The 14,592-nt window shown below is 39.9% G+C and overlaps 1 protein-coding gene across 5 annotated transcripts in view; it reads left to right on the forward strand.

Moving 5' to 3' along the window:
- Positions 1-14,592, forward strand: part of CAMSAP2 (calmodulin regulated spectrin associated protein family member 2) — a 523,611-nt gene that overhangs the window by 448,298 nt on the left and 60,721 nt on the right. The gene's annotated exons all lie outside the window — the stretch shown is intronic.

Here is a 14,592-nt window from a genome sequence, read left to right on the forward strand (position 1 = left end):
AAGTCCTTCGTTACTGGCTATGTCTCTATGGTGCTCCAATTAAACCAACTTGGACATTATATAAATGAGGGTTGTGTTGTTTGCCATGAAAAAGCACTGAAGAAGGCTATGTGCCGAAATGCATTTGCTTATCTTTTATCTACTGTTCCGTGAGTGCTCCGCACCTGGTAGCTTTGATTTTGAAACGTGATCTCGCCCTCACGCTGGCGGAAGAAAGCACCCGTCCAGGAGTTCAGCAGTTTGGGTGACTTGGTAGCTGTGATTTATTTCTGCTTGAACCGCCGCTGTGAAGATAAAAAGTTTTCCTATCGGCCAGGAGGCCGTCAATTATTGAATTGGAGGCATGGAGCCATACAGACTCCAACCTATGGGTAACTTTGAATTTGATACAAAGGCAGGGCGAGGAACAGAGAGTTGACGAACATTTCCCTCGTGCTGTGAGACACCGAGGCCACGTAATTAACTTGGGACTGCTCATTTTATGCCTGCATGTAAGTGACATTCAGCATTTTCGTAATTTGCATTGTCTATGAGAGACTATAAAAAAACGAAGTAAAAAACGAAATGTGAATTATGGCTGAAATGTGATGAAACACACACAAACATGGCAGCCAGTGAATCTGGTATTCAGACCCAGCAGTTTGTAAGTCCTTCGTTACTGGCTATGTCTCTATGGTGCTCCAATTAAACCAACTTGGACATTATATAAATGAGGGTTGTGTTGTTTGCCATGAAAAAGCACTGAAGAAGGCTATGTGCCGAAATGCATTTGCTTATCTTTTATCTACTGTTCCGTGAGTGCTCCGCACCTGGTAGCTTTGATATATATATATATATAATCTACTGGCGGTCGCCAGTAGATAGTTATAGTTAGGACCGTGTTTCCATAGGAAATCCGCAACATTCTATTTGGAATAACTTTGGCGCCGGTCGACGAATCCTCGCTAAATTTTCAAAACTAATGGGGCGCTACGCTCCGCTCCTACCCTGAAAGTCTCGGGGCTATTCGTCAAGCGGGGGCTGAGAAAAAAGGGGGGTCCCAAAACGCGTTTTCCCTATGCATTTTCCCATAGGACCTTTAGTCCGAGCTACAGCCCGAACGGCTGAACAGAATTACTTGAAAATTGGCAGAGAGGTAGTCCTCAGGTCAAGGATGTGCCTTTTGTAGATCTGGTGTAAACCTGTTCAGTAGGTCCTGAGAAAATAGCATTTAAATCAATATATATATCTGTAAGCGCGCTCCGTGTGCTTACCGTAAGCTTACCGTACGCGTACGGTGCCGTGCGCGAGCTCAATTCTGATTGGTGGTTACATGACTGTAAACATTTGAATCGGTCGAAATCAGGAAGTGTCGGCCGCCATTTTCTGTCTCTCGCACTGAGAAACAAAGGTGGGGAACGTGAAACGGGGGCAACGAAGAGAGTTGCAAACCCCCTAGTGTTTGTCAGGGGGTCCAAGAAGGACCCAAAAGTACGAAAAATAAATGTAATAATTTTTTTAAAAAAATTGCGGGGTACGCGTACGGTAAGCTTACCGTACGCGCACGGCAAAAAAAAATAAAAAAAAAATAAAGAAGTAACAATCACATTTATTAAATAAATTAAAGGACCCACAAGGGAGAAAAAAACAAATGTTACTGCGTAAAAAAAGGCGAGGCGCGCACGGCATGGACTGCACAACGCGAAGTGCACCCAGCACGCGCACGGTGCGCGAAGCGCACCGTGCACGCAGGTTGTGCGCATAGTGAAAAACCAGAAAAAAAAATAAAAAATAAATACATAACTTTTAAGCATTTAAAAAACCGTACAAATTCACTGAAAAAACCATAGGTTTCACACACATTATAGTTAGGAATTATCATTTACAAAACCTTGCAAATTCACTTAAAAAACCATAGGTTTCACACATGTTATAGTTAGCTGTACATTTCACTCGTAAAAAACCAATGAAATTCCACGTTATAGTTAGATCAGGTAACTATAACTTGCGCGACCGCAATCCACAATGTGTAATTTCAGATGTCATCATTGATGTCATGAGTGATGTCACTGACCATGTCATGAGTGATGTAATATGTGACATCATCAGCAGTTTATTGTGGGCGCGCAAGTTATAGTTACCTGATCTAACTATAACGTGGAATTTCATTGGTTTTTTACGAGTGAAATGTACAGCTAACTATAACGTGTGAAACCTATGGTTTTTTAAGTGAATTTGTATATATATATATATATACATACATATATATATACACATACATATACATATATACACACACACACATATATATATATATATATATATATATATATATATATATATATATATATATATATATATATATATATATATATATATATATATATATATATATAACCATGCATGGTTCATCTCAGCTATAGGGGCACCAGTTCTTTCGTGATACTTATTCATAGTGTTTTTTTGTGGAGGTGCAGGTATTTGCTGGTGAAGGGACACAGGTTAAAGGTTGTTGGGTTCCTATTAAACTATCCAGTAGATAAAACTGCAAAAAGGGATCTAGCTAACTCACTAGGCTCAATGTTGTGTATATAAACCTACTTCTGCATAAGTCAGTTACCAATAACTTGCCAAATCTGTTACATGTCAATAACCTTATTGACGGGCTGATGAAGCTAGAACCATTATTAGAACATTAGAATGTTGAGCACCCAGTTGCAGACAATGGAGTGCTCAGAGCCTCTACGGACGGGTAGAAGCCCACAGAACATTATTCTAATGTTGTTTTTCATTCATAGCTGCTGCTGTGAACAAAGGCCTCTTGGGGCCTGAGGGGATTTAAATCCCCTTGGGTTCCGAGAGGTGTTTGTTTTTACCAAATAAAGCATTCTGCCCTCTTGGGTGGAATGTTCTAATAGCAGAGCAGAATGTTCTCATAGCCTTAGAGCCCTCCTCGCCAACTCTACCATCCATGCGCCCTTGTTAAAGGCCCTTGCCTTAGAGCTGGAGCGGGCCTTTAATAGGCGGTAGAGCCCGCTAAGTCGGTCTCTAAGGCTATATTTAAAAAGAGTCCCCCGTGCCCTATCGGTTGATTCAACAAATTATCACTCACTCACTCTAATATATGTGCGCACAGTGCAACAAGCTTTTTTTTTTTAAATTTGAATTTATTGAAACCAGCAAAAGATTGTAATACAGAATCAAAATCCGTTAAGAAAACATAAATAACAATGGTATATACAATAAAGGATAAATATGCATACTGGAGACAATAAACGCTATATCCTAGAAGAAGAGAAAAAGAAAAAAGGAAAAATGGGGGGAGGAAAACAATGTAGATATCATTGGGAAGAATCCAGAACAAAACTATAATAATAGAAAAATAAAATGAAGCATTGCATATAATTAAAAACTTTAAAAAAGGATATATTTATATAACTGTACAAATATAATATATGAAACAATATTGAAGTGATCATCAAAAAGACAACGAAATAAAGTCAAGGTGGCTTATGTACATCATCCGACGTTCTCACAATAGTAGCATCTGATAAATAGGTAGTGAGAGGAAGCCATAACAAATCTCTTTTAATTGCTAAAGATATCGGGGTAACATAATTGGTATCAAGCCTATGATGAAAGCAAAGGGCGTTCCACCAAGCTCTATAAGTAACTTTGTCCGCATGCTTCCAATTTGAAGTGATTAAGTGTAAGGCTATAGCGAGCATTAGATCAACTAGGTGATAATGTGACGAAGATGGAGGCCAAGAAGGGGACAAGGAGCCTAGAAAAATATTCAAAAGGGAAAAAGATACCTTAGTGTTAAAAATTTTGTTCATCTGAGACCAAACTAAATGCCAAAATTTAATAATATTGGGACACTCAAATAGCATGTGTTTCAAATCAGCCTTTAAACATGGACAAGACCAGCATTGCGATGAGGTGTTAGAGAGAAGGTAGCTAAATGTGCGGGAGAGTATAATGAACGCTGGTATACAAAATAAAGAGTTTGAGTAGTGTTGGCCGCCCGTGAAGTTTTGTGTATCTTTAACCATAATTTATCCCACATAGGGATAGACCAGGATTGTAGTAGGTCCCTTTCCCAAGCCAACTCAGTTTTCGTCTTGCACCGTGTCGAAAAAGATAAAAAACATCTATAAAGGGAAGAGGCAGAGGGGGAGGCGTTTAACAATGGAAACAATGTAGAACATGCTATAGGAAGAGTCGGAGAAGGTGGGAGTAATGAAAGATATTGACGAAGAGAGGGGAGTAAAAGGTCATATTGTTTCTTAAAAAAATTAGGAAGGGCAAAGTTAGATTGAAGGACTGAAAAGGATAAGGGTTTATTATCAGTCAAAAGTTGAGAAATCCACATCAATCCTTTGGAGTACCATGCTTTCCAATAGAAAGCGTGGTTTTTAATACGTAATAATTTATTATGCCAGATGGGTTGTTGAGAGAGTGAACTAAGGATGGCAGAAGAGGAGTTAAAAGTTTATGCGTGTAAGAAATAACAGGATAACGTAAAAAAGAGTTGCGTGAAGAGAAAGCAAGGGATTCAAGAAAGGTGAAAGGAGAAGTAAAAAACTTCTCAATGCAAAGCCAATTCGGAGGATAAGTAGGAGAATCGGAAGAAAGCCAACTAGAGGCTTGTTTTAGAGAAAACGCAGAATGATAAGATTTAAAGTCAGGGAACTTAAGTCCGCCATTTGATTTATCTTTTTTAAGGGTTGATAAAGCTATCCGGGGAGGTTTACCCTTCCAGAGAAATTTTAATAAAATACGATCTAATCGCTTAAAATAATAGCCTGGAATATGTACAGGAATCATTGAAAGAGAATACAAAATAATGGGAGCAAGCATCATCTTTATAGAGTCTAACCTACCCCACCAGGAGAGAAAAAGAGGTTGCCATTTAGTGATCGAATCAGTTAGCTTCTTAATAATATAGTCAAAATTTTGTTTTAAAGTCTCCGAAATAGTTGGGGAGAACCATAATCCTAAGTATTTTAATTTGGATGATTGCCAGGAGAAGCCAGTGTGAACAAAATAGTGTTTAAGACATAAAACATTAAGGGGCAAAACTTCACATTTATCTCGATTTAGACGGTACCCTGTTAGTTTTGAAAACGCATCTACCTGAGAGAGAAAAGGGGGAAGAGAAGTATCTGGATTAGAACAATATAAAAGAATGTCATCCGCATAAACAGACATTTTGATTTGGTGAGAACCCAAATGTAACCCTGTAATTTGAGAATCCTGCCTAATTTTGGTGAGGAAAGGCTCTAATGCAATTACAAATAAAATGGGGGATAGGGGACAGCCCTGACGTACACCTCTAGAAAGAGAGAAATAATCGGATACCTTGCCATTAGCAAAAATAGATGCTCTGGGACCGGAATACAAGAGGGAGATCAAGAAAATTAATTTAGAGGGAAACCCTATCCACTTAAGAGCTTTTTCAGCGTCTAAAGCTATGGCAGCAAGTGGGTAATCTAAGGAAGAGGCCTTACTAAGAATATTAAAAAAGACCCTGGAATTGTCAGAAGATAAACGTCCTTTTACGAAGCCCGATTGCTCCGATCCGAGAAGTTCAGGTAAAACTGGGTCGATACGCAGAGCAAGAACTTTAGCAAAAATGTTATAGTCTGTATTCACTAAAGAGATAGGACGGTAATTTTTACAAAAAGAAGGATCCTTACCTTCTTTAGGAATTACACAAATCATAGCATCTTGGAAAGTGCCCTGAGATGCTCCATTCTCAATAAAAAAGGCGAAAAGAAGAAGAAGTTGTGGGAGAAGAAGTTTAGAAAAATGGTCATAAAATTCAATGGTAAATCCTTCAGGACCCGGAGTTTTTCCTCGCCTTAAGACCAATACTGCATGGTAAATTTCTGTCAATGTAATATCTAGTTGTAGTGAGTCAAAATCAATTTGTTGCGAGGGAGGGGGGTTAATGGATTGGAAATAAGAAGATAAATCAGAGTGAAGTGGTTGAGTCTCAGGAGTGTAAAGATTTTTATAGAAAGAGACAAATTCATTTAAAATATCTTCATCCTTAAGAAGGATGTCGTTATTGGAATTAGTCAGAGAATCTATCCTGACTCTGTCCCGACGTGTTTTTAGGTAATTAGCCAATAATTTCCCCATTTTATTCTGACCCCCGTAGTAACGAGCGCTGCTTTTTAAAAAATAAGAAGAAGCTGCTTCAGTGGATAATTTATTAAAAGTGATCTTAGCAGTAATAAGATCTTTCAAAGAAGTTTCAGAGTGTGAATGGTAGTAAGCGTATTCTAATTTTTTAATTTGTGCAAGCAATTGAGCTGAATGTTTCTCGAAAGTTTTTTTCTTCCGAGAGACAAAATTAATAATGAAACCTCTGGCAGCTGCTTTGAAAGAATCCCAAATCATAGGAGGAGAGGAATCTTGAGTTGTGTTTATGGTGAAGAATTCCGAAGCAAACGAACTGAATTGGCTGGAAAAATTTGGATCCATAAGCAATGAATTATTGAAACGCCAACGACCAGCAGACGAGGTATAGGGAAGTAGGTCAAAGTCAACAAAAACCGGGGCATGGTCTGAAATTAAAATGGACCCTATTTCTGAATGGAGCACATGTTGCGTTAAGGGTTTACTCAGAAAAAGGTAGTCAATACGAGATTGTGATTTATGGGGGGGAAGAAAAAAAAATGTATTCTCGGAGATCAGGATGACATAATCTCCAAATGTCGACTAAAGATTTTTGGTGAGTGGCGGAGGTAAATTGTGAGTGCATTTTGTTATGTACAAATCTAACTGGGGAATTCCTATCTAAAATGGGATCACAAATTTGATTACAGTCACCGCCAAAACAATATAATCCTCCTCAAGTGAGAGTAACTTATCAGAAATCTGCAGCCAAAAAACATGGTCAACTGAGACTGGTGCATAAACATTAAAAAAGACCAACTGTATCTTATCAATAAGTAAATTAACAATTACCCAACGACCCTCAGAGTCCGTTTCTTGAGAAGTCACCGAAACATTAAACTTTTTATGAGAAAGAATGAGAACACCGTTCTTCTTACCCAGAGCTGGAGAAAAGAACACATTGCCCACCCAACATCTCTTCAGTCTGGAGACTTCAGCTTCAGATAAGTGGGTTTCTTGAAGAAAAGCAACATCAGTTTTTAATCTAGCCAAATGGGATAAAACTCGTTTTCTTTTAATAGGATTATTCAATCCTTTAACGTTCCATGTAGTAACTCTGAAGTTGAACGAATGAGGTTAAAATCAAAAAGCCATGAACATACAATGCGATAAACAATTATGAAGTAGAAAGAAGTTTATAAGTGAGAGCTTAGAAGTATAGTAGTGTGAATGTGTGGATGATCAGAAAGAGGAGGTAAAGAAGAAAAAGAATAAAGGAAGAAAATTGCCAGGAGAAAAAATAAAGGGGAAAAAAAGAAAAGAAAAAGAGAAAGAGAAAAACAATGAGGAAAAACAACAGAAAAGATATAGAAAGAAAGAGCAAGCTGGAGACATACTTACATGAAGAAGATCCAGGGGTACAAAGGGGGAGGGGTGAGGCCACACGAGACAGACAGCCCATCCAGGCTGACCAAATGGAGAACGGAGGGCAGTACACCAAGAATATAGGATATCTATGGATGCGAGAGAGAACAAGGACGTGAACATTTTTTAGCGGAATAAATGGTAAAAGATAGAAAATATAAAATAAGATAAGGAGTTAATGCATGAGGTGCTGAATCAAAATGATGTGAGTAACAAAAAGAACAACTATGAAAGGAGGCAATGAGAAGAAACACCATAAGAAAAAACATCATAACATCAAGTAACATGTGAGGACGGAGAGCCCGACGCCTCCATGGCTTCCGTCTTGTGAGAGTTTATGAAACTCTGTAATTGCAGCGGATCTTCGTAGGATTTCGTCTTGTTGTTGAAAGTAACCTTGAATAAGCAGGGATGAAAGAGCCCATAGCGTGCACCCATGGTACGAAGAGCAGGTCTCATATCAAGAAAGGCTTTACGTCTGTTAGCTGTAGACCTGGCGTAATCTTGAGCAAAAAACAGAGTGGAGCCAGACCAAACGGTGCGTTTAGAGGATTTAGCCACTGATAAAACCTTTAGTAAGTCCGTATACTCCAGAAAGTATAAAATGACACCTCTTGGTCTCTGTGAAGGGGAGGTACTCGAGGGGGGATGTCCCAACCTATGGGCTTGTTGAATATTGAGAGCAGTGCCTTCTGGCATGTGGAGAATCTTGGGTAGAAAAGATTTAAAGAAGGTGGGAGGGTCCGAACCTTCCGACCCCTCCACCAGACCATAGATGCGTAGATTGTTGCGATTTTCAAGATCCTCGACCTGGCGCTGGAGAACAGATACTTGAGATTGGAGATGAGATACATTGGCATTAGTATCTTTAAAAGAAGACATGTGACTTTCGACTGCAGTAATTCTCGTATCAAGTTGAGACCAAGTATCAGAGAGAACTTGAAGTTTATTTGATTTCTCCATAAAAGGGCGAAGAGCCCTAATCTCCTCCAACAATGTCTCCATGGAAACAGGCGAAGACGCTTTAGGAGGAGAAGGCGGATTTTGCTTTAGACGCTTGGTGACAGACTTTACCGCAGGCATTGACGAGGGGGAGGGATCCATATTTGTCTCAATGGCTTGCGATGATAACAAAGAATCTTCCAATTTAGAAATTGAGAGACCGCCATCGTCGCCGGGCGCTGACCACGCCCCCAGTGCAACAAGCTTTAATCCACTTTTTTTTATGTTTTCCTTTATTATTCATTCATCGTAATATATCTATTGATGCAATGCATTGAACATTCATATGACACATTATATATCAAATATTCATTACAATACATATGAAATATAAAGCATATATTTTTGCATTTTTTTTAATATAACACTCCAATTTACTTAAAAGTAGCTCATGCCATATCCATTCTAACATAACATTTTCATCTAACCAACATGTATTCCATCATTCAAACACATACCTCAGTGTCCTACTCATTCATAACAGTAATAAATAGCAATCAAAAGATAGGTCTTCAAATCATCATATTAGCTATCTTCATTTCTTGCGAACATGATTCAGTGATGACTTCAAAGTTAATCTTCAATCATTGCATCATATCGAATTCAATCAATATTTTTTCGTTAAAGTGATAACAAATATCTAAGTACATATCAGTCTGTTTCAGAACTTTATGTTCAACATATTTGTCCTTTTCATTCAAATGGATTTGTTGCTTTTGAAGCACTACAATCAGGATCAGACCCTTTGTCACTCTTCAACCCAAATGAGAGGGCCTGCAATATTTTAGAGCTGCAGCTATTGAAGGACTAACAGCTCCAAATGGGTTAAACTGGGATAGTCCCAATTAAATTCCTGATGAAGATCTGCCATGGTAATTAATGAAACAAGGAATCCACATGAAGGTCTACTTCTTTATTCCGGTCCAGATGGAATTCAAAATACATTTTCTTCTCCTTTTCAGTATCTCATTGGGTACTCAGTATTAGAGAGTGCTGCCTCCAACCATGTATCATGCCACACTTTCAGCACCATTGTAGTAGGACAATACGTGGTTGGAGGCAGCTCTCTCTAAGACTGAGTACCCCATGAGATACTGAAAGGGGCAAGAAAATTTATTTAGGATTCAATCTGGGCCGATGTCATCAGGAATGTCACTGACCATGTCATGAGTGATGTAATATTTGAGGTCATAAGCAGTGTATTGCAGAGGCATAAGTTATAGTTAGCTGTATAACTGCTGAATTTCTATAGTTTTGCACAAGTGAAATTTTGAGCCTAACTATAACATCCCTGTAACCTTTGTTTTTTTAGTGAATATATATATGCACACACACACACACACACACACACACACACCCACACACACACGTTACAGAAATAATACCATAAATGATCTCTTTTGATCTAGCGGAAAGATCTATTGGCTAGCTGGCATGAATTGAGGAGACAGTTGTGAATCAAGATATTCTGATTTATGTGGAAAGATGAAATGACTTTTTGAAAAATATATTATTGATGAAACTGCTAAATGGAACAAAGCAAAAGGTTCCAATAAGCATAAAGTTAGGATTGCACCCACTTATCTGCCTAATGTAATGATATGTTATGCAGATTTGTAGAGCGCACTATCACCCAGAGGTTATCCTGGCACTGAGCAGGTGTGAGGCTAGCCACACCTAGAGTCTAGTGGGACTATGTGAGGAGGAAGCTCTTATGTGTAGCGGAAGGTCATTCCATGCTTTACGAGTAATGTGGGAGAAGGCTCGACCACTTGATCTGGTTATCCGTATGTGTGGGGTATGTGCAAGTTGGAATCTGGACAAGCAGAGGTGGCTGTAAAGTGTGTGAAATCAGATGTGATTGTTGAGGTATGGTGGGCCAGTGTTGTGCCTTCAAAGTGTGGGTAAGGAGTTTGAATAGTGCTAGTTTGTGAATGGGGAGCCAGAGGAGCTCCTCCGGGTGTGGAGTGCAGCGAGGGAGGTTGAGAGTGATTATGGCTGCCCTGTTCTGAATGGTCTGCAGCCTTCTGGTGAGATTTTTGTTGATCCTGGCATAGTGGGTGTTCCCATAGTCCAGCTTGTTTGTGATCAGGGTGCTTGTGACTGATTTCTGGGTGCTGATTGGTAGGCATTTGAAAATCTTCCTCAGCATCTTCAGGGTATGGAAGCATTAGGCGGTGACAGCACTGACTTTGGCGATCATGTCGAGTTTGCTGTAGTGATGATCACGAGGTTATTGGCGTGGGTGGTGGGAGTAGGTGATTGTCATAGGTTGGCTGGCCACCAGGGGGACTCCCACAGTGATCTGCTCTTCCCAAAGATTATGATTTTGGTCATGTCAGTGATTAGCTTCAGACAGTTGACCATGGAGAAGAGCACCTTCCATGAGAGATGTTGAAGGTTGAGCGTATGCATTGGTTTAAAAGGTGGTCCCACTAAGTATGAAAGTACTGCAAACAATTTCCAGCACTGGGATAGTCTTCACACCGTAGGGAGTACATTACTTTTTAAACTTTGAGCACCACTAGTTCTAGGCACTCATTACCTCAGTGGTGACCTTATATACCAAATGATGTCATTATAGAATGACATACAAAGGGCCAGTAGGGCTGGATCCAAGCCATTTTTCTGTTTTACCACTATATGTATGATTTCAGTGTAGGTGCACTGTAAGTAACTGTATCTTATATGGATAGCCGTAAAATGTGGCATGGTTCTGGCAATCTCTGATCTACAATGAACACCACTTATGTATTTACATGATGACATCAAGCCCGCAAAGGGGGATATTTGCCTTGAGTGAATTTCACTCTTGTTGTATAAGGCTACACTTTTGCAACCCCGGGTCCAGCAGTGCCGCCAGGTACTGTGTTGTCTAGATTGAGATATATGTGTTTTTGGAGTAATGTATCTGGTCACATGTTTTTGAGAATTTGTATTCTGAAATGTTTTTATGAGCTATTTTTCTTGATACAGGTACACAAATAGTTGTTCTCTTCTTAGAAACTGTGCTACCATTGCCATTCCTGTAGAGCAGTAGCGATTTCCTTCAATGGGCCGGAACTGCTGCGCCCACCCTATTTCCACACTGCCCGGCATCCGCATACCACATTTGTTTTAAAAAGCTAAGTAACACCGGTAGCAATGTTCCTTACCATTTTAAAACAAATGCGGAAGCCTGCCCCTGTCCTGCTGCATGCCTGTCTGCCTGTGATGTGATGTCGGACACAGGCGGCAGGCAGGACAGGCAGGCAGGTTTCATGTGAAGTTGTGACACATGCGTCCTATTTCCAGACAGCCTCAGGTGGGTATAGTATAAGCCCTGTACCTCCAGAGGCTGCATTCTTTAAAGCTGGCAATGACGACCCCTCACCCCGCCCTTTCACAAGTCGTCACTGCCCTGCAGTGTGCGCAATAGCAAGCCGAGACCAGTGGGCTATGGAATGCCAACTCAGCTGGGTGATGCCATAGACTTTTTAAGGCATGGGCAAAGTGAGCTCTGGCCCAAGGCCCCAACCTTTCAGGACACCCCCTGATAGAGCCAGCTCTGCAGTCTTGCCCTGATTACCTTAAATCATTTTTAAACAGATAGTTTTAAATACCGTTTTCCTTTATGTGGAAGTGGAGTTTATTACAGACATTTTGCAGAGAAATGTGTTTTTATTTCATGCAACATCCTTAAAAAAAAGTTTCTCTGAGATCAAAATAGGACCTCACAAATGAGAAATGGGAGGGAGGTCATAGAGATCATTTGCATTAATATTAGTGAGTTGCTAGTTGAGTTACAGTATTGAAAACACATGCCACTATCCCTGAATATCAGATGTAAACACATTTAGAATTTGGATGACTGTGCCTGTGCTCTGTCAGTGACCTGGCCACCTAGGCATGAACGAGCTGAAATTGGATCATAAATCAAAAGCTCTCCTGATGAGGGGCCCCCAAAATATGTTTGGCCCAGTGGCCCCAAAATCCTTAAGATGTCCCTGAATAATGCACTGGGAAGACGTCAGGTACGAGCCTGGCTGTTTTCCCCAGCTACGACAGACGCTATTGCTGCTTCACACAGCAGCAGAATCAATCAATCAGGTGTTTGTATAGTGCTGCTACTCACCCGTGAGGGTCTCAAGGTGCTGAAGAGTGGGGGGTGCTGCTGGTCCGTCTGGGTGTGGAGGATATTTTTGTCATGCTGGGGATTATATTTTGTTTTTGAAAGATCAAAATTAATAATTTTGAGATTACACACCGACTTACTTAGGATCGGTTTCTAGGAGCGGAGGGACTGGGAGATTAATTTCTCAGCATTTGCCACAAATGCTTGCCAAAGTCACTTTTTGCTTTCTCAAATATGCTTGAAAATGCACTCTTTGTTCCCTCTTTTTTCAAAAATGTCTACAATCGCTCGCCACCGGATACTCATCTAGAACTTTTAGGCTCCGCCACTTTCAAATGTCACCAGCCACCACTGCTGTGGAGACTGCTTTTGAAGGTGATTCCAGTCTAGATGCCAGAATTTTGTTGATTTTGTATTTTTTTTTTAAATGACTGAAAAAAAGATTTGGGGTACGATCAGTATTTGGAAGTACGCATTTTGCAAGTCTCTCTCTCAGATGCAGTGTCCCCTTTCTCACATTTTGTTCACCATCTTAAGGCCTAAAATGTGCCTCATTATTTCTATTCTTTGACTATGGATGGAAATAGCGGAAGTATGAACAGAATCATGGCTCGACCATATGTAAGGGGAAGTCAAACTCAAAAGCATGATAACAAAGACCTCAATCTTCTGAAGAAAACAAATGTAACAATGTCCTTTTCGAGGAATAGGATGTTACGGTGAGGCCTAGTCCTCAAAAGCATTTGGCTGTGCAGCATAGAACAGGACAGAACCCACTTGAGCTGCAAGAGGAAGATAAAACTTGTAGAACAGAGAAAATACATGGCCAAACTGCTTGAAATAGTAAAATGTATAAACTTACCAAGAATAGTAAAAGTGTTATTGATGACCTCCCTGAAGGCATTAAACTATCTGTTATTACTAGAATGCAGAAGGAAAAAGAAATGTTGTGGGTTTCTCCAAGATAGTAACTCAAACATGGCCATGATGGTTCTGTTTGATGCCACCAGAGCCACTTTCTAACATTTCAAAATCTAACTCCTTCTGAAATAACAAAGTGGTTTGGTAAAACAAGGGCATAGAACAACTGCAACAAAATGAATTTGACTTATACCTTTTATAGTGTGGCAGCCACCTGCTGCAAACAAGACTATATGTACCTTCTTACCAAAATATTGAAGATGAAAGAACAAAAAGGGAAAATATTTAATCTCACATGTGCTTTGGCATCACCAATAACTCACTCATTAGCTCAGGAAAGACGTAAGACAACTTCGGATCCAGAGGATGTCTTAAAGAAGCTATCTGGAAATGATGACCATTTGGCTGAATTTTGAACGGTGGACATGGTGATCTCTTTATTGAGCACCCATTCTGACATGAGCATTGATGTCTCTGGACGAGCTCTGGGTATGCGAACTGGTGGGTAGCATTCTGATGTGAAGTGTTTACATTTTAGAAGCATGTTGGGGTCGGATTTCCAGTAGGGTGAAACACTGTCGCTCTTCGCGTCATGTAAAAAAAAAAAAAAAACAGTTGAAGAGACACTGTCCATGCCAAGGCATCTTCAACATTGAGGTATCTTCAACTTTGCTGGATCCCTAATGGAGAGGGAATATCAATTTTAAGGAGCTGTCAATGTACTCAGTACTCTTGGAACTCTTTGTCAATGTGTTAATACCAACCATATTCACAAGGAATACACCACAACTCCACAGGGACCTAGGGGAATTAGCAAGAACTGATGATGGGTCCGATCTAGTCTACCCTTTTGCAAAATTAGACCCAGTTGGCCTTCTGTAAAGAAATAAAACTCAGGTAAAACTACACACATATCTCTTTAGAACCTCTTAAAGACAAGGTCACATTCTCATTAACTGAGGCAATTGCCACAAAGTGGAGATGTCAGGATAAATATTATGTCAGGCAAACTTTCGGCACAG

The sequence above is a fragment of the Triturus cristatus genome, chromosome 4_2 (genome assembly GCF_964204655.1).
Source record: "Triturus cristatus chromosome 4_2, aTriCri1.1, whole genome shotgun sequence".
In the NCBI taxonomy this organism is placed as follows: domain Eukaryota; kingdom Metazoa; phylum Chordata; class Amphibia; order Caudata; family Salamandridae; genus Triturus; species Triturus cristatus.